The 26,771-nt window shown below is 38.8% G+C and overlaps 1 protein-coding gene across 7 annotated transcripts in view; it reads right to left on the bottom strand.

The window, feature by feature from the left end:
• The window catches only part of CDH4 (cadherin 4), a 673,189-nt gene that overhangs the window by 409,791 nt on the left and 236,627 nt on the right, over positions 1-26,771 (bottom strand). Inside the window, exons 1-2 of one of the 7 annotated variants that reach the window (XM_080557567.1) lie at positions 10,546-10,639; positions 8,493-9,866 (exon numbers count right to left, since the gene is read on the bottom strand). The exons of the other annotated variants lie outside the window; for them this stretch is intronic. The gene's annotated coding sequence lies outside the window, so the exon portion shown is untranslated. Of the gene's footprint in view, positions 1-8,492; positions 9,867-10,545; positions 10,640-26,771 lie in introns of those variants that run through there. 7 annotated transcript variants of the gene reach the window in all.

The raw sequence follows: 26,771 nt of genomic DNA on the forward strand, positions 1-26,771 counted from the left end.
CCTATTCTTATTTGCTCATATCTATAAGTTACTAGAAAATCAAACTATGTTAGTAAGTCAGAAGACTTTTCTATTAATTTTTTCCTCCTAGGGTAAGGAGTACAATCTTATGACACTCTTTCAATACTATGTGCAGGCCAAACAAAGTCACAGCCTTAAGCAATCATTACCATTTGAGAAGGGTTTCACCAGTATTAAAGAAATAGGGATATTCTAAAAGTAAGTATCTTCAGAGAAATAAAACAACATATCCGCACAGGACAGAGCACATAGCAAATGAGTCCTTCCAGTAAACATTCCCAGGGGATGACCTAAATCAGAGACCATCTTAAAACAAAATTAATGTCTCTGGAGATGCCCCCTGTCTCTATTGACTAACACCAGGAGCCTCGAAGACCAACTTAAATTACAATATAAAGGTGGTTCTTGTCCTCCTAATTGTCTTCATTTATGAAAATATGCAAAGAAGCTGAGCTGTACAAAACTCCAAGGGAGCTGGTATTAACCTGATATGCTCCTATGCATAAAGAGATCTAAGAACCTGCACCTAAGCAGCTGGTGGGAAGCAAGTAGCAAACTCAGCATACTCCTAGAGCTGTAGTGCCTTTCTATCGCTAGCCAGCAGCCCTGGGGACTGCTCCCTCCCTCCTGTGAGCAACACGGCAGGTTAGGAATTATCGCACCAACCCACCACTCACCAAAATATTCTTTGGTGACTTCATCTGAATTAATTTTCGTTTCGTAGCATACAAAGAGGTTGACAGAAAGCAGATTTATCGGATGGCAGAACTCGACCTTCGTTTCAGAACCCATACCATACGGTCAGTCTCACCGTTCTGTCTGTAAATCTGATGCTACACAGATTTGTTTTTACCAGTGACAGGCATGAGGACCACTGGTCCAGAAAGACAACATTCTGACATTCTTTTAGGCAAGCTGTTGATCTGCATTAGCAAATTTTGGGTGTTTTATGTGACACCAGATCCTAGAAATCATTTTTTCATTGGGGTCACAACACTGAACCAAACACTAAACAAAATGCTAAGTCACCTTTCAATCACTCATTTTGTTAAACACTCCCTAGGGTTCCACTTAGCCAATCTACGATTAGAAGTACACATGGTTCATTATGTGTGTGCTATCCAGTAAACTCACTATAAAATTCAATTGCTGCTCCATAGCATATGCTGCAAACTAACAAGACAATACTTTCTTCAGTACCGTGTCAGACAGGACAACCAATCCATTAAGGATTCTCAAACAAACCTCATACAATATCAGTACCCTTCTCCTCCATGAGGGAAAAAAAACCACAAACCACACAACAGAAACGCAAAACTTTAGATCTTGAAGAGTTCTCAAACTCTACTCATCCTGCACAATTGTACCTTCCTGTTCTCACAGCAGCTTCAGTGATGAATTTTCCCTTTTTGTCTGCCTTGGTAGCAAAGGCTTCTCTTGTACAGCTAAGTACGATTACAGACAAATGCATGAGATGTATTAGGGCAGAAATACATACACACACACTCCTCTAGACCTTGGTTCAATTTCGTATTAAAACTGTGATAGAGTAACACTTCATCAAGTCAGTGATATAGAAACCTGAACATCAGTGGTTATACCACTGATGGATTTTCGTTCCCAAGTTGCTCAGGTACTTCTGAAAATTGCACCCCTAACACCTACTTCACTGCGGCATGACTAGAATTTGTTTGCACCAAACCTGGCCGCATTACTGACCATATCCATCACACAGCTGACATCAAAGCAACATCCAACCCCAAACAAGGATGGCATGCAAGACATAGCTCCCCATTTCCAGTGATCTGCTGTGCCCCCTTTCTGAGCCATCAGTCATGTCTTACATACAGAGCTGTTCAGCAGCACAGCTCCTCTGGATACACACATTGGATAAGTGAACTCGTGATCCTCCTCCTCTGTGGCAGTGCCACAGCTAAAAATATATATATTTTTTACCCGTGTCCCAGTGACCTACACAAAGCTTAGACCTAAGTTTAACTTTCTCATTTCAGATGAAATTTCTGAGTCCTGCTTCTAAGGACACGTCAGCATGGTCTGGTGTCTTTCATGCAGGTAATGAAAAAATCTGAAAGTTCTTTGAAGTTCTATAGTGAAGCAATTATGCTAGCGTTATTATAATACTGATCCAATGAAGATAACAGCACACAGCGTTGTTACAGTGAAGCTGTGGTGACCTTGAAGCGTTAATTCCCAGAGCCACTAGGGCTTTGGGATGTCGAGGTGGCAATGTTTTGGCTTCCACAGGGAAGACGCATGTTCGCAGCTCTGCTCTTACAGCAACCCCTACAGTTAGTGCGTGGACTGGAACTGATGGCTGTCTCCATAGAGACCTCGTGTCCTGCTTTCGAAAACTGAAAGAAAATGGGAGCTATGACAACAGACAAACCTGTGGGATGAGAAGACGTAAACAAGTCAGCAGGAAGCCCACAGTAGTACACTGGGGCCAAGCCTCGTGTTTTCGTTGTTATCCGCTATTAACATAAACAGATAACTAAAGTACTCGAACTGTGCTGTTTGTGTAACCGGTACCGGCGACACCAGAATTTGCACCATCACATGGCTGAGTCACAAGACAGAGACTCGCAGACATCTGGGCTCTGTGTGTCCTTCAGACTGATAAGGAAATATCTCAGTTTCCCTTTTGTAAAGCCACAGTCCTGGTCTCGCAGCATTATTGCTGTCATCCTGCCAGCATGCAGAGACAAAAACACTTAAGACACTACCAGACTGATCTTCACTCAAGATCACTTTAGATGAAAGAATGAAGGCAATGTCATTAGTTGATGAAGACAAGAACATGGATTTACTAAGCCTGTCTTCTTTGAGACAACTTAATCCAACCTGATGGCCCTGTTCTTCTTGAGAGATCTGGACTGAAAAATAGATATGGCTTTGCTCCTGGCTTCCCTGTATGAGCTGTCCCTACACAGCTTGCTGAACTGGGAGAACTTTTCCACTTAAGGGCAGAAAAACATTCAAACCTATTTAATAGGAGACATTCCTAACTAAAGGGCACCCTTGGTATTTGTAAAACATTTTTTAGAAGTAATTTGCTTTAAGGATGATAAAGTCAGCTCTTCACTGTTTTATTAGAAAGCATCCAGAAGGTCGTTACCTCCAGCACACTGGGATACATCTCCCAGACAGCAAGAGATGTGGCAACAGGCAGCTGCTCTGCAAGTCTTGGAAGAACTAGAGCTTGTAATCAACTTCTGTTCCCCCCCCCGTTTCCTCAGGTACTGTCAGGATGCACAGGCTCTGAAATATGGTGCTCTATGAGTCTCAACCTGATAGTTCTTAAGTGGAATTATTACAGAATGGTTTTATATGTACAGTGTTCCTTCAGTGACTCCTGCCTTTACACACCTATGCCCTTTTGCTACAGAGGAAGGACCACAGTGCCGTTATTTAGGTATGCTCTTGTGGTAAGGCAGCCACCTTAAATAAAGCTCTCTGTACACAAAATGCTTTCCTGGAAGTACAGGGCCTCTCTGAGGTGAACAGTGTTCCCATTCTCAATACTATTTCTACCTAAATATCAGGGTTTGATATTTGCTCTTTAGATGTTTCGCTATTTCACTGGCTTCACTCACAAAAAATGCATTAGCATTTCACTAGCCTTTCAGTAACACACATCCTCAGTTTAGTGGATTACCATCCAGTAACTCTTCCCTGTGTAATGTTGCGCAAATGAAGTTGCATGGTTTTTGAAGCAGTGCATTGTCCAGAACACTGTATGCAGAAACGTTTTGTACTCACTCCGTTGTCAGTAATTAAATTTGCTGTTCTCATTCAGGACACAATTTCCCCTCATTTCCCCTAAGTTTGCAACAGAATCTTTGTCTGATGGCACAGATTGAGATGTTATCCTCACCATTACATCCTGGGGATGACAACAAAAATAGAAAGACCACTGCTAATGAGATCAAGCTTACACATAATAAACAATAAATTGCCTAAATATAGATTTAGGTAACTAGAGCCTAGGATGCTCTCTTGCAGGTACACACTATGTTCTAAGTATTATTGTGCTGAATTTAGGGATGGGAAGTCTATCATTTGGTAAAATAAATACTGTAATTAATCAACTTTTCCATTTTATCAGAAAGAGGAACAAGGCTGGATACCTTAATAAAGGCATGCTATAGTTCCTATTTTTCTTCTATTTAATTATTTTATAATTTTTAAACCTATTAAAAATAGGCAAATATGTACAATAACTGCCTCCTGAATGCTTTCAGGAAACAGGCCTTCACACAGGAAAACATGGGACAGAGCCGAATCCATACATGGACACTGCCAGACTTGTTTACTGACAGCAGCAGCACCACCACCAGCTAGTAGGGTATCTACCCCATACAAATTTATCCAGAAAATGCCACAATGAGATAATGAAGCTTTATCATCTCTGTCACACATGGAGGAATTGCACAAAGAACCTCCTGAGGTCATATATGTAATTTATAGACCTACGAAAAGGGGGTGCTCAGGGCAAGCATAAGACTCCCACACAAAAAGAGCCTGTGAGGAGGTAATAGTGTGTAGCCAGTGACAGACACCACAATAAAGGAGGAAACCATTATATCAGATCTAAGCCATATTCCAGAATGCAAATCAAAACGTAAATGGTAGATGATCCATGACACAGACTCATTTTTCATGGGTTCACAGATAAGAAGCTTTTGAGGCAGACAAAGTGCAGCAAGAAAATTTATATTTTTGAGAGAAGTGCTTCTGCTCTTGCAAGTATTGCCAATAGAGGCAGGGCATTTCAGACCAAGCAGCTCCCTCCCTTCCCACGCTTTGTTTGTTGTTAAAGGCTATGTTTAAAAGCATTATCCGCAGTCAGCTATCCAAAGGTCTTGAAAACCATACAATTAACTACAAGCACCCTGTATGTTAAATAAGCAAAACCAAAAAACTGTAAATAGTTACAAGCCTGTTCCAAAGTCCGTCAGAATTGGCAGAAAGACTCCCATTGACTGGAATGGGCATTCTACTGAACCCTTTTCATACTGGTGAACAAACCAGGGAAAATATTTAAGTTACAGTCTCATGTTTAATTTTACTTGTTGACAAGTTCATTTACTATCAAATATTGGAATCATTGACATGGCTTCCCTAGTAAATCATCACAGCCAGACAGTTTGCTCTGCCTTCAGCAAGCAGTGACATTATTCTTTCCAAAGATGCAGAATTTTTCAATGAGAGAGAATGAACAAAAAATAAATAAATAACAGCTGAGAAGCTGAATTTCTCTCTTTTTTCTGCTCATCTACATAACAGTCCAAAATTTGTTTTGTCACCAGAGACTTGATTTAGAAGAATAAACTACCTCTCCTTGTAGCACATGACAATCATGTTGAGCCTTAAAATTTGTTAATTATCATCTCCCATAATGAAGCTTACCTGCCCCCTCAATAAATAAGATTCCTTCCACACATGCTTTCAACAGATTTTTCAGGAACAAAAATTAGAAGCAGTAATAAATTCTGAGGATTTCTTTCTACAAAGGTAAGAACACCATCTAATAGATGTTCTTAGGCTAGAACACTCAGGTGCTGCCAAATAGCTTGGGATGTATTCTGTAAATATGATTTTACTCAAATGAGCGATCCAGTCTGGATACGGACTTCAGATGTTTACCCAGTCCACTGTAGAGGCTCTGAGGTCTTCTGTGTTTCTATTTCTGACCTTTCCCATGGTCTGCTGAGCAGCCCCCCTAACAGCCCAGAACACCGCGAGCATGCTGCAGCCACAGGAACAGTCCCTGCTTCCTCCTGCATCGACCGTGCTAAAAGCATCCTGCATACCTCACTGATAGCCTCTGTGGTAAATCTACCCAGCAGGCACCAGTACAACTTATCAAGATTTCCTCCAAAATCATCCCAACTATTACAAGAATCACAAAAGCAACAGTGATTCACAAACCTGAAGCGATCCGCATGAAATTTTTGCTAAGGCCAAGCTCAGGCCACTCCAAGAGTAAGATACTATCACTGTGAAAAAACTCTGTCGATTTATGATTCTCATCCCACAACCTTTAAATATACTTACATTCATAATATCTCAAGACAGCTCAGGTATCTCACTCTAGTTTTGTAGCTGGGGAAGACTGGCACGTGAAAAGTCTCTCAGAGGCCTTTAGCAGGAGGCCACACCAGAAGGTACTTCCAAGGCACCACAGACTCCAACCTCCAGGAGGCACATATTCACTTGCCATCCCTGCTCTCTTCTCCGGTCAAACTTTTTTTTTTTTTTTAATAAATTTACCAGAGCAAGCAGATTTCTTTGTTCACTACTACCAATTCTGAACACGCATGAAGATGGCAAAGAACACGAGAGACAAGAGGGAACATCTAATGGCGTGGAGGTCAGAAGGGCAGCCATTACTGCTCTCCCCAAAACAACGGCAAGAACAAGAAGAAAGACTACTAAGTGAGGTAGGATTAATTTCCTTCATTCCTGTCAGCATAACACACTTACTGACCCCTACTCAAAACAGGTGTATGCCTGAACAATTTGGGATATGTTTTTTTGGAATTTTTGGGGGGCAAATCACCAGCTGAGAAACTTCAAACTGCTTCTGCCATTCACGTAAGCAGGATAGTTTTCAGTCCACGGCAAGTCAAATGATACTGAAAGGTATTACAGGCCAGTGCAAGCACCCGGAATATCTTAAGAGAAATGAGACTTATGTATGCCACAGAGGAGCCCAGAATAATGCAATTTCTTAAGTTAATGAATGGCTCACCTCTTAATAGCAAGGACTTGCCTCACATGATTTATGCCTGTTGATCTGCGATTAACTGCCACCACAACAGCAAGATTTACTGCAGTTCATATTATAACTGGAAGTCCATTGACTGCTTATAATAAAAAAACACTAAAAATCAGAAAACCATCTGTAAGAAGAGAGTATGGCCTACACAGCATTTCATCAGAGCTTTTGTGAATATTCATTTGTCTTACCAAACCTATAACTGCATTTTCACGTCAATCAATCACCACATTAATGGGCTATTTTCTACTGCAAACACATTCACTTACTAGAGATGCCTATAGAAGGGGAGCATCAGCACTTACCTCTCAAAGGCTTGCTCTGCCTTGAAGAGGTGAGAAGGCCAACATTTATCTCACTATTTGCCTCAGAGTTCTCAACCCTCACAAGGCAGAGGGAACAACGGCTCTCGGGTTTGATGGCTTAACTCACTCTGCCACATCCCTTGAGCACAAAGGACTACAGTTCAGGAGCACCACTACATGAATGTCCTGTTTCCACAAGCTGGTGCACATCAAAAACCATCTCCACCTACGCAAGATGGAAGAATTTTGTGCTCTTATTCTTTGCATCCAATTATCTTTATAATCAACTTTGCTTCAGGTGGTAGGTTCATGCCATATGGCCTCTCAGTACATCTCCCTCCTCTTCTACATCCAAAATATGCCTAATACTTAATATACCAAAGTACAGAACAGGCTTATGTGAGCAAATGGTGGAAAGCCTATCTGCCTTAAACAGCCAAGAACACGATTTATAATTATCAGTAAATACATACATGGACATACAATTGGAAGTTATTTATCTAGCAGAAATCCAAGTAAAATGTCAACAGTTGACTATCTAGACTAAATATATTTTATGAGGCTCATACAGAATAACTTAAGGACAGTTTCTATTTAAATACCCTTTTTTTTTTGTTGTTTTTAAATTATTTTACATTCTTCCCTCTAATGATCAGAAAAAGCAGAAAGGGAGAGGGGTAAAAACCTCAGACAAGTTGGCTGCAAGCATACAAACGTAGTAAATCCCTACACAACATAAGAATAGCAGATAGGAAATCAACAATAGTAGCACGTGTGTGAAGGCAGCCCTAGGGCAGCTTTAGTTAATGCCTCAGTAAGTTACACAAGTTTTACATGACTACTACCTTTACAGTTAAATAAATCTTGAATAGCAACAGCTCTTACATCACATGAAAGCTAGGCTTTACCCCTGAAATAAAGACCACTTTCTCCAGTGAAGCAGTATTTTGTATGCTTCATAACAGTGGAAAAAGTAGCAGTATGTTCACCTTTACAATATCATCTGCTTGGTATAAGTGGTTTATTTTCTCTTGAAGCAGCAATCATAACGTTCTTCACACAAATGAAAGTACACTATTTTCACCAAAAAAAACAGCATGGGCCTTTGCAAATTACTTCAAAAATTTTAGACTACACAGCTTTAGTATCCCACACAGGTGGCTAGGAACAGGTAAAGCTAAGCTTCTAGGCGCCATGTCCTCGAAAAGGAAAGCAAAGCCACACACAGGCACCTAAGTGCTTCCTCACAAAAACAGATCTAAAAATAAGACACAGAAGAACCAGTATGCGGAACACTTTGCTATTAAGAAATATCAAGGAACTAGGCAAAACCAGAATTCTGCCTGTCTTATGGGTGTACTCACCTGCTCAGGAATCACAGCTCCTACAAGACGTACAGACTGCTTCCTCAGCTTACCCCCCTGCAAACACCAGCTCCTAACACTCCCCAACCTTCTCAGGGAAAAACAGGTCATTGTACATGGGACCAATCCCTTTTGCACACCTGGAGCACATTCTGCCAACCCACATGAAATCAATGTAGGGGTAGTTACCAACAGCTGCCACTAACTTTTAAGACTGTAGTAGTCCCAGGTGCGTATCAACACTGAACCTTGCAGCAGGGATTCAGTGCTCCTATTTACCTGCTCAAAGCTTGCTTGGGGTCACATCTGCCCTTTCTTCTCAGCTAATATGTTCCTCCAGAGGTCCCCATGCTCTGCTGACTAGAGGGGAAGCTGTGATGAATCAGGGTCTAGACACCTAAGGAATTTTAGGGTAAACTAAAAATTCACTTGAGGAGGGAGAGGAGTCTCTCACAATTTTGGAATTTGCATAGTTCTACCCCCATCTTGTTTACTGAGCCACCAAACTGCTATATACCAGGAGGACAGCATTGCTTCAAACGTTTAAAGAAACAGTACATTTTTAACTTAAATAACGTGTTCTTCTGTTCTTAGAGAAATATGAAACATTGCTTAATTTGGGGGAATAGAAAGCTCATTCACATGGGAAAAATCAGTGCTTTGCTCTAATGGGCTTTTAATTAACCACATATTGCACTGTAGTTGGCATGATAAAGTAAATGCTGTTAATGTTTCCCCAACTATTGCCCCTATCCTATGAAATAAAATGCAATCACAGAATCAGCTGAGAAAATAACTTTATTGAATTTTCAGATTTATGAACAATAACAGACCCCAAAGCTATTACATGCCAGTAGATGGCAATCTTTAGATATAGTAAAAAAAATGTTATTAACAAATATAAAATTTGAAATTGAAACTGAATGACATTAAAAAAATACTCTATGCAAGTACAGAAATTGTTTGCAAGTTATTCACAATTACTCAAGTTTCATTTTTACAAAAACAAAAACCAGGAGAGTTTTATAAGTTTATTTTTATTTTTCATTCCAAAAATGTATTTTTATTTTATTTATTTGTTTATTACCAAGTTGGGAAACAGGATGGAGACAGACATTAACCTGAAAATTGCATCTTTTTTTCTGGATAAGTGGAATATTTCAGTTTTTCACTAAAATTCACAGTTTTGATCCTCTTGCAAGTCCCCCACATGGCCATAAGCACAGCCAGGTCAAACCCAGGCTGCGGCAGCTCCCATCACACGAATTTGTGCAACAGGAATGTGAATGTGCATCTGCTTGTACCTTGTACTGGAGGGTGTCTACGGGTTGTTCAAATGCTTCTGGCTACACAATGAGAGAAGTGCCACAAAGCCTTTGGGAAAGAGGACAAAAATGTAGCAGTTAAGGGGCAAAAGAATCTTTTGTTTGAGTAGATGAGGCCTACCACTCAGAGCTGGGTACCCTACCTTAGGGAAGAGGAGATGGAGAATTACACTAATGTAAATGAGTTAAGTTTCACTGTTTCATTGATACTAGGTAAGCAAAGAAATCTTAGTACTGAAATTTACTGGTTTAAGATCTAACAGCATCTCCATCTCAAAACATGGTCAACACATCAACAGATATGCAGAGGAGTACACTGCTCTATATTTAATTTCCGATCTTCAAAAAAGCAGCACTTGAAATTTTGCTTACTGTCAGTTCATGATTACTTAAGACCTCAGGACATCACGAAATGTGATCACACTTCTAACAGCAGAGGAAACCCAATAACACTTTCAATATCGATGCCGATCCCAGCTCAACACGCAGCCACAGGAGTGCTGGTAGCACATATACCATGCTACTCAGTCCGCTGATAAAAGAACATTTTGTAACACATTCAACAAGAGTATTTCCTATTTGACAACAAATTTTGACATAAAAATATTTCTAAAATGTAAATAAAAATAAATAAATAAAAATATTGCTTATATTACCAAATTTAAACATCAACATTTTGCATGAGATTTATTCCAAGTCACCTCCCACATCCACACAGAAGTACTTACTCAACTTGCTTGAGCACCATTTTTTTTCCTACTTTTGTACTTGAACAAGCACATTTTTTCAGACATAGCATTCCACGGGTAAGCCCGCAATCCTCTTAAAAAAAATCACAAAAACAAAAATAAAATTAAAAAAAACACCGCCACCAACAAAAAAAAAGCAACAACAACAAACTTCTTTGTTAACTTCAATTGCTGTTACCACATTACTATCGGGAGAACCATGGGCACAAATGAGATGCAGCCCTCAGCAACCAGCAGGTGCAGGTATGCAAAAACAGAGGTCTGCCTCCGGCCCTTCAAAACCAAGAGACTCCTAACAAAGGGCTGATCCTTCACCTTCAGGTTAGTATTGTTGATTCCCTGCTTGTCCTGTTGCAGACGACTGGAGTTCCACAGATAAAACTCTCAGCAGTGATTGCAGTAAAAGTTCTGCAAGGTTCAAAATCTCGTGGAGTTTCCACTGCAGGATAATATTGTAAGGTGGAATTACATCCAAAATAGTATTTGTAAAAGCAGTTGCAAATTCACAGCCTTCGATCTCCTTAAAACAAACAAATGAAGAAACAACAAAGCCACCATTTAGGCATAGCTCAGAAACAGAAAGCCTTCCAAGCTGCTACCAGAACTCTCCAAAGGAAACTCTTAACCCCAGGAGAAAAGAAGTGGGACAGTTTATCAGGTTTTGAGAGAATGACAGAAATGCTCAAATGGAAGCTGAAACAAAATCCATAACAGCTGGAGCAATTTTCTTGAAATTAAAATTAAAAAGCTTGACAGTGTCATAAAAATAAAAGATCTCAGAAAAAAGTGATGCAAAGGATGTTATTAAAATAAGGTTTATGAAGTTTGAGAATAATTACAGATAATATGTATTTATTACTCCTGTAGGATCAATCTGTGGCACTGATTTTCATATCTGAAGCCAAATGTACAGATACTTATCAGATCTGTAGTTATCTTTGCTCTCAACTCCCACTCGTCTCCCTAGCGACACATTTACTGTTCCCATTTGTGATATATCAATATTCTTCATTTTATTTATTTCAGTTTTCTCATTATACAAAAGAAAAAGGGAAGGATTTTTTTTGCCTTTTTTTTTTAATTATTACTATTTTTTAATCTTTGATAAAAACCCTTAAATTTTGAAAACACCTAAGCTCAGGGATCTTATGTCCAGATTGTCGTACTATGTCGGCTACTTAATGGCTGATCCATTTTGAAATCAGAAAATAAACCCTACAATTAAAGAAATACCCCTATGTACTAAATGCATTCAGTAGTCAGAGGGAAGAACAGTTTTTCTGCTCTTCTGAGGGCAGATATCCCAGCACATAGCAGAACAACTTAAGAACTATAAAGCCAAAGTACTACATACCTCACTGGGCTTCATATACGAGGAACGCTGTAGCTGGATGATGAATTCATTCAAGTTACAGGATCAACTCCAGACAAAAATGACTCAGCCCTGCTTCTCTGCCAGCTCAAAGACCCACTTCCAGCAGTGGGCATGGTTTGCTACGTTCTGCGTCCATGTAGCACCTACCTTGCAGGGATGCTCAAGACCACAGTGGTTTTTGGCAGAAGGCTGCCATAAGGCTCTCTGGACCCCTCTGAACAGAGGTGAAAGATCTGCTCAAAATGTGCTCATCATACTGCTAACCTATTCCACCCTGTGCAAATGCGGATGGTGAACAGTGTAACTGGCAGAGCTTGGGATCGCTGCAGTTTGCACTGGAAGCACACCATGACTCCTCCAGCAGTATAGACAGCCACAAAGTAAGTTTTCCGTCATTATGGCAAGTACGCATAACTTCCCAATACTTGCTTGCTTGAAAAATAACCTTCTTTCAGAGGGTAGCTGTACTCTTTTTACCTAGCATATGAAGAACTGTCCAGGTACAAACCTTAAACAGGGCAGCAGAACACACTTGCTATTCTCTTTGGCCAAAGTATTCTCAAGTCAAAATTCTTACGCTTTTCTTTTTTGTATTCTTCACTTGGCTGGAGCATCCCTGCCACAATTTTTTCCATTAAAAAGTATGGAGGGGAAAAAACGGCATATAGCTTTTGAAAATTATATATGGCAGCAATCCTACACACTGGTCTTGCTTTGTAAGCACAATTTAAGGAGGAAAAAAAAAAAAAAAGATCAAGTAGCCAGGCAAGCAAAACCTCACTGTTTTCTTCTGCTAAGGATAGTCTTGACTTCTAATGACAAAAGTTAAAATTTCCCCAAACGTGTTAAGTAATTTCACTACTGAATAATTTCTTTTTTATCATTTTATCATTTTAAAAGTTAACTTGATCAAAACACACCATTTAAACATGTCCAGGCTGTCTCTACGTCTTGTACCAATTATCCTGCAGTACCTACACCACCTTAAATACCCTCATTTGTTCTGAAAATATTCTTATCTTCACATCCTATAGTGGCACCTAAGATCATTAGATCTAAATAATTAAAGAGAAAGAAATCCAATCCCGTATGAAACTTAGAAAAATTTAGACCAGCTAAGAATTTGACCCAGACCTTAGACAGCACATCCCATGGCGCTGTCCCTGACCCGGGGAAACCCTGCCCAGCTTCACTCCTGTCAGCAGGCATCACCCTGCCAGCATCCTGCTCTCCTTGGAAATACTGCCAGCATAAATCCTGCCCTGTTACATGGAGAAGAGAGATCAGTCAGTGTTCTTGTATCAAGGAATACCGTCACATAACTAAATCTTCCGTCTTTTTAATGACTGCTTCCAAATATTTACTATTTACTGAACTCCAACATACATTTAATTCCACTTATTTAAACCAGCAGGTATTCCAAAGATGCTAAAATTGCTCACAGAGAATAGAAAGAAGAAAAACAATAAGGAGGGAAAAAAATGAAGTCCCTTTCTACTTCTGAAAAAAAAAAAGTTTTAGAAGAATTATTCTTGAGGAATTAATGGGAAGAAACTATTTTTTATACACAGTATTAAGTGATTAAAAGCTTGTTCATCACTTTGCTTAGTTTAATTTTAGAAAGGCCTACTTGCAGATTCTTTGAAATGCATAATTAATTGATAGCAGCGTGGTTACATCAGTACAGAAGTGAACGATAGATGCGATGTATTTTCTTCCCCACACAAAACACAATCAGTACAGACCACAATTACAATATCCAGTTCACTCCGCCCTCCAGTGAAGCTATTTGATCTGCACATCTGATTGCACAATCATCCACAAATATCACTTGCCTTAAAATTCTTACTGGTCTTCAACTCATTTTGACTTGTGCAAGATTTTTTTTGTCAATTGGATCTGACAGAAAAATTAAAATAATCCTCTTTTACCTCTGCATTATCCTTTAAGTACTTAAGTTTTAATTATATCTCAGTCTACCTGAAGACATTCCAGGCAACTTCCAATAATGTGCATAAGCAGTTGAATACAGTGTAAAAGTGCATGTAATTTCCAAGTCCCCAGTTGTTAATGAAATCCCAAACATTCAGATTTTAATTGAACTAGATAAAGATTAAGAAGCTTAGCAGCAGCTGGCATTGCGAATTAGTTCTCAGCAGATTTTTATGTTGTACTCTAAATCATTGCTTTTGTAATCTTCCTAAATTGTCCTTTATCTTGCTAATGCAGATATGATTCTCAGAAAGCATTAGGCTTCCACTGTTCCCACTGCCTGTAAAATCTTGAACTGTAAAATCTTAATAGTCTTTTTTAATAAGTATTATGATCTATATGTATAATGTGCATTCAATAAAATCTTACTGTAATTAGAAGAAAAGTTTTTAGTTTTTTTACGTGACCTGTTTTACAGATTAGATTTATTAAATAGCATAAACTGTTGGAGCTGCATTAAGACCTATTTAGAACCGTCTGGCATCAGATGAAAAAGCAGTGCTAGACCTAATGCTTGGGGCTTGACTCTCTAGGAGGTCATTACGAAGTTTCCTTCTCCTTCTGGTTCAGAGAGCTCGGCATAAACACAGTTATGTACTTAAATGCCTGACAATATATAATCAGCAGTGATCAAATAATATTTTGCTTGCAAAGATTTTCCAGGACTCAGAGAAAGTATTCCGATTAATGCCGCAGTTAATCAGTTGTTCCCACTCTGCCTTCTCCCCCCCGCCTCCTCTGAAGCCTGGTGCTGCGAAGGGCACACACGGGTTCTTCCTGCAGCGCCCAGACCATCAATGCTGGAGCCTCTCAGGAATTGTTCATGCACTGTAACAGCTCTTAATAGAGCTACAGGTGCAATTATTACTTGCAGAGTAAAAGCGGTTATATTTATGCATCACAGTTAAGGCTGCACTTTTCTGATTCACAGTAACATAAGTTAAACCAGAGTTTCTGTCCTTATAAGAAACAGGTGGGGGGAGGGAGGAAAAAAGATACAATCATCCAAAAAGTAAGAACAACTTAACTCAATTTTTCTCCATTATATATATAAAAAAAACCTAGTTATTTTCCTAGCTAAATTGTATTCATCTTTCAAGTTTGTTGGTAAATGACCAATTAATGCGGTTACATGTACACTGAAGAAGAAAAAAGTATTAAGGGCTAATACAGCCAACTGGCACTCCAGTTTTAGAGCAGAATAGAATCCTAACAGTTCCACTAGGGTATTTTAATATTAAGAACCTTGTCTGCCCCAATTTTTTCCTAATAAAGGACAAGTTTGGCAGAACAGCAAATGTGAGTATCAGAAGAGATGAAGTATTTTCACTTGTAGCCTTTTTCTTTCTTTTAAATTAAGAGCTGTGATGTCCAGACATAAGTGATGGCATTTCAGTGCATTCTGCTGTCATAGCCTCTTCCCAGCTGCATTTTTGCTCTTTACCTCCTGTACTGAACTTCGAGGTAGCATTGATGCCTGCTGCCAAATAGTCAGCATGCTCCAGTACAGACGGCTGCATTTCAATGATGAGTAAAGTGATCATTAGTCTATACCTCTCTTCAAAGAATTATGTTTGGTTCAGCAAGCTTTGAGATCTTTGAATGAAAGATGCTATAAGTAGTGCTAAGCAATTTTCTCTCCCTCAAAGTAAAATGAAGCTGCTAGCTTTTCATGTCTCTTTAGGCCCCTTATTACTTGCCATTTCCCCTTAGCAATCTTCTCATTCCAAATACTGACATTCTGGCAGCCCAGCTATTTTCAGAAACTATTATCAAGTCTGAGATAGTGAATTTTTTGCTAGGTATTTTTTCAAGCAACCATTTTGCTACCTAAACTTCAGCAAACTTACAACTAGATTCAGAGAAACAACTCTGCTTACCTTTTTTGGCCACAAAACAAAGAGTTAATTTCATAACGTTGACTTCTCATTTGAGCCATTTTCTGAAGTACAGCTCCAGTTCTAGCAGTGACTTTGGTAGTTTAGCCTCAGTTTTCTGAGCTTTTTATAAAAGCTTGACAATTTTTTTCCTAACATTAAATAACCTATTCTCTGGGTGTTCAAGTTCATGCAGGTTTTTAGATGCCTGCTGCTGATTCCAAGAGGCCCTAACTTGAGCATTCATAGAAAAGCCTGTTAAGAATTTTGTCCTTCATGTTACTCCCATGAGAATCGTGGAACTTGGCTCCCAAATTGCTTTCAAGGCTGGAACTGGCTGGAAGGTTTATTCTTGCTTCAAGACAACCAATAACTAAGAGCATGAAGGAACTTCCATCCATTTTTTTAATGCAAAATGCATTATACAAAAGTAGTTGGCAGCAAAAGGAATTTTGTCATGGACTTTACTAGGAACACATTCAGTTACAATTCTGAGAGTCAATCATCCCTCCTGTGGCCTTATCCTCAAGTTTCTTCAGTTTACTAACATGCTGTCAGAACAAGAGCAACAAAATTGGAAATATTTTTCTTAGTACAAAACTGAAACATTGAATTTTCATAAACATAGAAAAAGGCATGCAGGAGATCAATCATTCGGCAAAATATTTGTCCTAGTGCATGAAAATATATAGGGTGGGAACTGCAAACAAATTATAATTATTTGGACTCCTGTTAAACAGACTAGTGAGCCTTATAATTAGCAACATAATCACTTTAAGACAAATATACTCCATAAAATAAAGGATCTTCAGCAGTGCACAGCATATTAAAGCTAACAATACTTTTTATGCTTTATTAATTAGCTTATTGCTTTATCAAAGTTTGGATTTCTGAACCTCAGTAATTTGCAGTCTCCGTTGACTGGAGTATTTCACTCTTGATTCAAGAGACACGCAAGAGCAGAAAAGAACTTCCATCTAGTTCTCACATGGCTTTAAGACCTCCTTGTGGCGATGTTGATTGTACAGGACAATTGATCAATAAAATTCATGTTTTTCAATCCTCTCCTTCTAACATACCCCCAGTAGCCCTAATTGATCTCTCTGCTGGCTAATAACCAACCCAGATGCTCACTGACTTGAAAATGACTGACCAGCACTGAAAGATGTTGTGGCCATGTCCACTGGGAAAAAATGATTCAGAACAGCTAGGTAAGTTATTTTTTCTGATATAAAGCCACAAATATTAAACCATACTACTTTTATTACTCAAACCATTAGGCAAAGGCTGTTTCACTGACTATCAAAGTTGCTGGAATTATCCACTCAAGTGCCACTTGCAAGTCTTAAAAATTCTTCCCAAAATTTCACATTTAGGTGTGTTATGTGCTGTCTCACCCAGAAAGGGAAAAAAAAAAAAAGTAAAAGAAGTAAAGACCAGACAGTAAGAGGTAGTCAAGGAATGCTTGCATCATCTATGAAGGGAAGGCAGAAGCGGGGCAGATCCACACCAGCCCAGGTTGTTCACTGAGGAGCTCCAGAAGCTCAGAAGCAGGAACAGGCTGAAGCAGAGAAGCTGCCACGCTAATCACCAACACGCAAAGCAGTGAAGATGCTTCAGGATCAAAACACTCCGTGTACTAGGGTCACTTCAGAGAACAGACAAATGGTCCAGTGACTTTGTTATAGCCATTGATTCAAATTACAGTTCTTAAAAGTGTATACACCTTTTTTCTTACTGACTGGTCACTAAATTCATCTGTGACTTCAATACAGTTAAAAATACAAGCTCTGACTCAAAGTTACAGTTTTTGCTACTAGAATGATTTCAGGAATAAACATGATTTATTTTCTTAGAGACTAATTGTTTGTTGACTATTAGGATGACTTTTATTAAAGTAACTTCCTTCAAAAGATATTCAGAAAAGGCTCATCACCAGCAGACATTATTGCCCAATTTACCCAACTGGAGACAAATGCTCTATCCACGAACCTGTCTACAAAATCCAGGTACTCACTGTAGGCACATAAAGGCTTGCATTTTTTAAACATTAAACAAAAAAAAAAAAGTATGTTTTTTACTTCTGTTTTGCTCTCATTTCTAATATACGAAAACAATTTACCTGCTTTCAGACTCTGGCTGTGATGACTTTGTTTTCACTTCATCTAAATGCAGTGAATAATCTTGGTCACGGCTCCTGAGATAAACGCTAAGAGAATTCATTTGTTGTTCCAGGCAGCCATAAGATGTTGGTGACACCTGTAATGCTAGGAACACAACTGCATGCTGAAAATACAATCTGCTTCATTTGTGGACCCTAACAACAGCCTCACAAATCCTCTTTATTCATTTTTCTAATAATCAGAACAGTTTTCTGGACAAATATATAATGTCGCAAGAACAGATCTATACTGACAAGCAAGGCCAACTGCATAATGCTTGTCTAAGTGGCAATAAGATTCATTAATTAGGTTGCTGCTTTAGAGTGTTGTTCCCCTGCAGCTATATTCTGCTCAAGGGTATTTTCAATACTATTGAATAGATGAAGCAATTACTAAGCAAAATCCACTAACTGATGGCCAGTGTCAGATTCCTCAGGCCATCCTTTCAAAGGGTATATATATTTACTTGAATGAGTGATTGAATTTAGAAGAAAAAAAGCAAAGCAAACAAAAATCCCCAGTGAGACAGCTTATGTGTTCTTCACTTTTAGGCGTGTGATCTTTAAAAGAAAGCTTCCAACTCTGCAGACACAATACTGCAAATACAATTAAGATGTAGAACGGCTAGCTACAGGATACCTAGCTGCCTGATTGCACATGCAAATCAGGTTGTTTGCAATATAAAGGCACATACTTACTCTCACAATTAATGGCATGCAAAGAGCTTTATCTACAGTTATTTGCCCTCTTTATTGACAGCAGTATAAGCAACTTGTAAAAATAATAAAATCTTGAGTCAAGCTAAGTATTTCCTGTTCTGGCATTTGACTTACACGCTACTTATTGGTCTAGCCCAGTAATGTCATTTTTATAAGATGACATATCCCTGAGCATTTAAGTTAAATAAACACAGCCCAATTATTTTGGCTTTACTGTAAACATGTGGAAAGATTTTCTTCTTGTGGATTGTTGGGTTGGCTTTTTTTCCTTTTCACTGCTTCAGTTAGTATGATGTTTATACCGTGCCTCATTAAAGCCAGGAATACAAGTAGAAGAGTTTTCAGGCAGGAACATTATTTTGAAAGTTGGGGATATCTGTAATTCTATCTGATCTTCCACCTGGCTTTAAAACCTGAAAGAATGTCAAGAAATATCTTAAAAACTGGAGATACTTGACAGTACAGATGAGGAACAGATGTACCTCTATAATTTACCCATAAACAAAGAAAAACAAACCTATCAGCTATTCAGGGACACTTGCATGCCTTTTTTATTATTATTATAATTTATAAAAAATACTGCTGAACCAGACACAGTGTTGTTAAAAAGCTTTAAACGCCTTTTTTTTTTTAATTATTATTATTTTTAGAAAGTCACTATAAGGAATTGCCATCCCACAACTCTCATCCTTAAATTAAACCTTTAGCCACTGCCCCTAGCGTCCAAATTCAGTGGGAACCATATATGGTAGAAAAGCATGCATGCACAAAACACACAATTTCTTTTCCCAGAAATAGAGAAAGCTCAGTCTACAAGAGTTTCCTTTAAGGTCGCAGCAACTGAACTGCTGAAAAGAACTTAACATCATAACGTAAACTATCACTGAAACCCAGTGGACACTTAACTGAATTCTCCTAGATTATTTTTCTTTCTTTTGGTCTCTGTTTTTAGGCATGCCTTTGAGCAGAAGTGCACACACTTCACTATTAAGTATTCATCTAACTGAGCAAAAAATGGAAGAAGGAAAAAACAAACAAATAAACAACTAAATTTGAAAGATATTTAAATAAATCCCTTAATGAAGACAAGAATTTCAAAAGTCAATTCTACAAATCTATTTTTGGGGCAGTCCAGTACAAGTGGCCAACTTTTAGATGTTCTCTTTATTCTTCACAGATTAATAAATATATATATTTAAGGATAGTAGACCCACTTCCTCCTCTTCTTCCTTCATCTACTTACCTAAAAACTAGAAGTGACCTAGGACACAGCAGTAGAGCAGTAGAAGTGGACTCAAGGACATAAATTAAAAGCTACTTCAAAGTAATCCTCAAAGAAACAGAACACCCAACTTGGGAACTGTAATTCAGAACAAATCAGCTACAGACAAACACACCTGAGGAATTCACATAGTAGCAAATCCTCCAGGCTAATGGGGTTTCTGAGTTTGCTACGAGTATGACTAGGTAGGTGATCAGATGGGGTATCATTCTGATGCTTCGTCCTTTTAAGGAGGCTGTGCTGCTTTCTGTAATGAGCCACAACATCGACATTTGAATTACGTCTCTATAAAGTAATCCTTTCATTCGCTTATCTAGAAGGAGCAGAATGAAAAGAAACAAAGAAATCAGCTGGTTTCTGACTAAAGATTTTCACTGCAAATTATGAAGCTGTGAATGGAGTAAGATGTACATCAGTGGCTGACAGCATGAGCTCTTGCACTGTACTCTATTATTTCCCAGTTATCTTGTGTCATGATTATGGCAGGCTTCTTTCTGTTTCCTTGGCATTTTCTATCCTCCTTCAAGACTGCAAAACGAGACCACTGGAAACTTTCACTGCTACAGCACCAGCCGGGCTGGCTTCCCGCAGCATCACACAGCCAGCTCTGGCTGTCCCTCCCAGCCTGGCAGCCGCGGGCACCACCACCACCTCCCACCTGCCTCCAAATGCACACACTGCAGTAGCTCTTTTATTATTTTCTCCCATTTACATCCATTCATCCTTGAAGAACCCTCGTAATTAGTCAAAGCTAGCAGCTGTCTTCCTTCTCCTGCCTCACAGCCCTTTCAAAACAAACAACAGTCCTAAAATAAATAAATAAATAAATTCTGGACAGATTTTCTTATCAACCTGCTCTGCCACAATGTCTGAGCAGATCGAACAGTTATCTAGATACATCTCCTGTTTGTTTTTCTTAATCAGTCATTTCAAGATATAAACTGGGAGACTCCACACATGGCCAGAATCCCACTACGCTGATGCTTTATAAACACAGATCAGGAAAACTAGAATCTCCACTTCAAAGATTATTTGCAGTTTAATTAAAGATAAAGAGGTAGATACAGAGGAAGACAAGGACACAGTGAACCAATATTAGTCAATATGTGTAGGCACATAAACATTAACAATATGTTTGATCATTTGTTTGAAGACATTTCTTTCTGTATGACCTCAACGTCATCACAATGTACATCTGAAAGTGATCAGGATGACTGATATCTGAACGACATTCATGGACGCTTCACCATCAACTAGATTTTACAAAAAAAAGTCCTCATGCTACAATAGAGAACATATCTCAAGTCTGTATTTGAGGAAATAGTTATGAGCAGTATTCATAACTATTCTTCTTCCTCCTTCTGTAAACTTTGATCATGGAGACTTAAGAAATATATTCTACTCTGCTTTGAGTTCACTCAGTTTTTTTGTTGTTTAAATTAGTGAATAAAGATGACAGGCAACTAGTCTAATTAACACAAGCATTTGTTTTTTTGAAACTTCCAACAAATTTTAGAAGTCTTTTGCTCAGTATTATGATGATACTCTCCATTACCAGCCCCAAACAAATATGCACCTTTCTGCTGCCACAATGACAGTTTTCTCTTTCATTTATAAAAGGAAGCGAGCTTTCAGCATCCACAACATCCTTGGCCTCCCATGTGGAAGGCACAGGGAACTCATGAAGTCGAAGGGCAGCAGCACCCCTTCATCCTCTCACTGGCCTCTCAGGTCCCACAGGGTCAGTAGTTTATATTTGGGTAACACACATCTGCTGGCAGTCACTCAAACCCGATTTGCAAAGCTCAAGGGTCAAAGTGTATTTGATTTCACTTTGTAGCTTCCTCCCGTGGTAAGTCCCCCACCTGTTCAAAAACAACATCAGGGCTCTTACTCAAATTCGAGTATTTTGGTTTTCTGTCAAACTCCTGTTACTTCCTTCTCCAGTAAGGACTGAGGGGACAGTAATCACCAAGATGGACTGTGAACAAACCCAGTGGATTGTAGGACGTTATGACAAAAAGTTTTGTACGTGTGGCTAAGCATGTCAAAATGAATCATGACAAACTTTATTAGTGTGCAAAAGACGTGAGCACCGGCACGCCATCAGCCCGAAGCATAAGGCGACAGAGCCCTCACTGCATCGAGCACTTGCGGTAACTGAAGTCTGAAAACATTTCACAGACAGCTGAAATACCAATTTGTATTTAAGCAATATCGAATTACCACAGATCACACAAAACGGGTGATTAGAGCAACACTTCTGTGTTTTGTTGTTGGACTTTTAGTTTCTGCTTTTGATTAAAGGCCATATAATTTTAGTTTTGTATTTGATTAAAAGCCATACAATTTTAACCTACAGAAGCTAGGGAGATTATTCATCTAATGTCATCTTTGGAAGACTGCTTCCCAGTGCTAATAAGGGAATTTAATTAGATGGACAAGCCTTGACAGCAATCCTTTTCCAATACATTTAGTATTGAAATAGGTCTGCATCTTCCAAGATTTACAGAAGAAATCCACTATTCAAGTTAATGGGGAAAAACATCTGAAAGCATTGACTATCCAAGATGTAAGCTCTCGCTTTTCCGATATCATTTGTGCCACACATCACAGCTACAGACAATTACACCAACTGCTCTGGTGAACTCCCAGTTCCACATGCATATGAAGAAAACCTTCACAGAACTGATTTTGCCCTCAGCATCAGGAAGCCTCGCAGATCAGCCCACGAGGACCGGGCACCGGGAGAGCCTCCTGGCAGCACCCTGCAGCAGCACCCAAAGCCCCAGGACGGGGCAGAGCTGCTGTGCACAAGGGTGCAGCACAAATACGGAGCAGCTCAGCCTCTTTCAGAGCATTTACAGTGGAAAAGGACATGCACGCGCAGGAAATTTGCAGCAAAGAAATGCACAAAGGCTTGTACTTTCTAAAATTGTGTGGGGAACAAGCCTGCCAGCAGGCTGATGAAACACTTGAGATAAAGTGTAATCAATAGTAGTGCTGTACCTTTAAAAAACAGCAAGTATAATGCGATCAATTCACATCACACTGAACTACCCTAACAGAAATCTGCAACTACAATACGCTAATTTAATGATAATTTATCAAGCGCTCACATTTTCAACTACTGTTGTTCATGGCAGAATGAAGCCTGTGTAAAAATATGTCATGAGTCAATATGGCATTCGACTGAAGAGAAAAGACCCACATCATTAAAATTTTAAGTAAGCCTTCATTAAATAAAATACATGAAATTAGCTCTTTCAAAAGAATTTAATTAGTTAACACATGCAGGTTAAATTCACAATCTGCCATTGTGGTTTCTTAAGCCATTCATTTTCTTAAAGCTTTGTCATAAGAAGGATTTTTTTTTTTGTTATTATTATTCTTATAATACTGCTGGAAACCACGGTTCCTTTCTGAAAATGACAAAGTATCCCTTGCAAACAGCAAGAAACGTTTCCATTGCTACTGTATATGAAGTGCTGCCTTGTTAAGGCAATTTCAATCATTTATGCATCTTCATTAAGTCCAAGCTACCGTTCAGCTTTCCACAGGGAGAAACTTCAATAGCTGCAGAGAAAGGGCAGGACAGCAGATCCTTAAACAGAAGAGAGGAATTGCCAGCTATCTAGCTGGAAATGAAACCTCTGGAAGACCCATCTGCAGTCTCAGTCATTACATATCTCAATAATTATGAGAGCTCTCAGTCCATATATAAAATTTCAGCACGTATGAGGAGCTGCAATATTGCAATGTCCACGATACAAAAACATCGCCAGGTCATTTTGCAAAGCTTCAGGCTATGCGTAACACCGAGAGAAGATAAATCAATACAATGCTATCAGTAAAACAGTTTGATTCCTGCACAGTTAAGCGTATGGCTACTTCTATATTTCAATCCCCTCAGGTCAATATAATTTTACACAGTTACCCAATTCTCAGCAGTGAAATGATACTGGTGGATGTTTCAGATATTCTAGAGCACTTATTTCTACATGGGGGATTAAAAAAAAAATAATCACTGTTTTCTATCTGGTTCAAAAACTTGGATTTTTAGCACAGTTTTAAACGTGAGAGGTTTTTTACCCTAGCTCTGGTAAATTCAGTTACTCTTAACAGTTGACCAGGCCAAATCCTCTGTGTCCAATTCACCCAGCACTGAAATAGGAGTTCGAAAAGAAGAGCAAGTCCAACCTGGCTTTGGGCTTTAATCTAAAGCAAATCTGAAGCATAAAATAAAATGTAATTTCTACCTATTTAAGAAAATCAGCCCATTTAAGCAAATTAAAAATTCAGGAATAAGTTCTGCTGGGTTACACACCATGAGGGCTGAAGAAACTGTAAATGCTACCAACAAAAACCAACTATATCATTAATACAACATTAACACATATCCAAGTAGTTCTTTATGCACGCTCTTAACATCCGGCTTCCCATCTGGGTATGCCACAAGATAGCACCTCAGGTTAATCGGACACCTCCAAAGAGCTGCATTTTTTGCATAAAGAGCAGCAGACTAGTACACTTCCAAAGCTGAAGAAGTAATAATTGTCATCCCTAACAAACTCCTGTACTCCAGAGCAGGGAATGTTCCCAAAGAAACTCTTTCAGACACAAGTCCCCTTTCCTTGATTTAATTTGACAATGTCCCAGTGAAACAGGATAATCCTATTATGAGACCAGACAACCAACTTCAGCAAGGCAGGATTGTAACCCCAAAACACAAAAATGCCTCATTTTGCTACCAATTACATCTCATCAATTTCTTTTTTTTTTCCCCCTTTTTTTAAGCACCTGCACAATACACAAAGAAATACCCATCCACTCAAAGGCAAAAAGCCTGTTTATTCCTGTATTCAGTTCTTAAAAAAGAAAAATTTTATTGACTACAATTCCCATCAAACACCATCTACTCTCCTGCTGTTGCTCCTGTAAAACATTTGGTTTCCTTAAGTACTTAAAAAATGTCAGATGTAAAAGGGGCAAAGCCCCTCTTTATATACGGTACAATTTCCTTACCACATTTCTCTTATTAGGAAAGTATATCAAGACATTGTAGGATTGTATTTTAATAGTTTAAAAGTTAGCAGAAATGGTCTAATTATTAAGAAACAAGGCACTAACCTTTTTTTTTTTATATAATTTGTTCCATCACCAAAGCTTGAAACTTTCCTCTAAAAATGTTTCGTAATTGGAAATTCTCATACAGTAAAACTTCAGTGATCTCTGTACTATGCTTTGCTCCTAAATAATGAACCAAGCTGTCAAGGATATGTGCAGGAGGCAGGAGCCTTTATATTTTACTAGAGGACTAAGCTCATGAAAATCCAACTGCATCAATCCTTCTTTTATTATTCTTTCAAACTTCCACAATCAAATAACTTTCTTGAACTTGGCTAGAGCCTTCTGAATAGAAATTCCACTGGGGAAAGAAGTTTTAGATTAACAGCACAATACACTTAGAAATCAATAGATAAACCCTTTGCTCAGCTACACTACCTGATATTGTGAGACTGGAACTAGGTCTCAGAAAATAGAAATAACTGAAACAACTTTCCTGATCTGTCCATTTTTGTTTTGGAATTGAAACCGGCAACATGAACCTTATTTCTGTACCATACTTAGGGAATTATTGTAATGAAAAATATTCTGACTGGATAATACTTTTTAATTGTAAAAAGACATCCATCTTCGTGTTAAAACCAGGAGGGTTATGTTTGTTTAAACGACATAGATAACACTGAAAAGCAGTAAGGCAACTCAAAGATAACCACATGTATGGGGTGCCTGTCTTACGGATATACTGCATGCTCGTAAAGTCAGCCAACAATGTGATTAGATACTCAGGCTTGGGATAAGAGATGGAGTAAAACTTCTAAACCTATTGTGAAAATTCTTTAAGCCTGGTCTCAGTTTCATTTGAACATCTGGATTAGACAGCATCGACTTAAACTGTTCTTTACATTGGAAGCAGGCTGGCTTTTACTTTTTGATCTGTTTGACCTTTTATCCCCTCATTAACAGTGTTGCTTTCTCCATTCACCAGAACAGAATCCTTTTTGGATTGATCGTGAACATTGGAGGAGCGAGGGTAACTCAAAGCAACATCCATGCTCCACTAAGGAAAGCCAGACCAATTTTGCTATGAGCTGCAATCATGAAGCTCAACTGGAGAGCACAGCAGAATATGTATACTTTTTGAATACACGAAGCCAGCATTCATCACTGAGCAGAAAACACTCTTTTTTCTCTATCCACATGCTGCAGTCAGAGACGTACCACATCTCAGCCCTCAAGGATGTGAAAAAGATGCACCCCACAAAGTGCATCCCACTGCCTCACCCCCTTGGTTCAATTCCAACCCCATTCAGAATAGACAAAAAATGTCCCTATACAGAGAGACACACACACACACAAAAAAAAGGATTTCCAGGTCTCAAAATTTTGGCAAACCACTCAAACAGCTCTCATGGCACAATCCCCCAAACTCAGACAGGATAACTCACTGTGTTATATTCATTAAAAAACTACAGCCTTTATTTATTATCCTGTAGTTCTGTAAGGCAAATCTAAAGAAACGTTGCCATGACAAACAAATACAGTGGAGTTTTTATACTAACCTGATCCTCATGATATCCCTTCATTCAATTAATGGAACCTTATTTTATTTTGTATCAACCAGAAAATCAAAATATTTTCAACACTGCTGGCATTAGCCTTGTAAAGACACAGATGAACCGAAAAATGCTTTGCTGTGAAGCAGAAGAGCTTTGCGCACACAACCAGACCACT

Source organism: Anser brachyrhynchus (assembly GCF_964034855.1).
Source record: "Anser brachyrhynchus genome assembly, chromosome: 16".
In the NCBI taxonomy this organism is placed as follows: Eukaryota; Metazoa; Chordata; class Aves; order Anseriformes; family Anatidae; genus Anser; species Anser brachyrhynchus.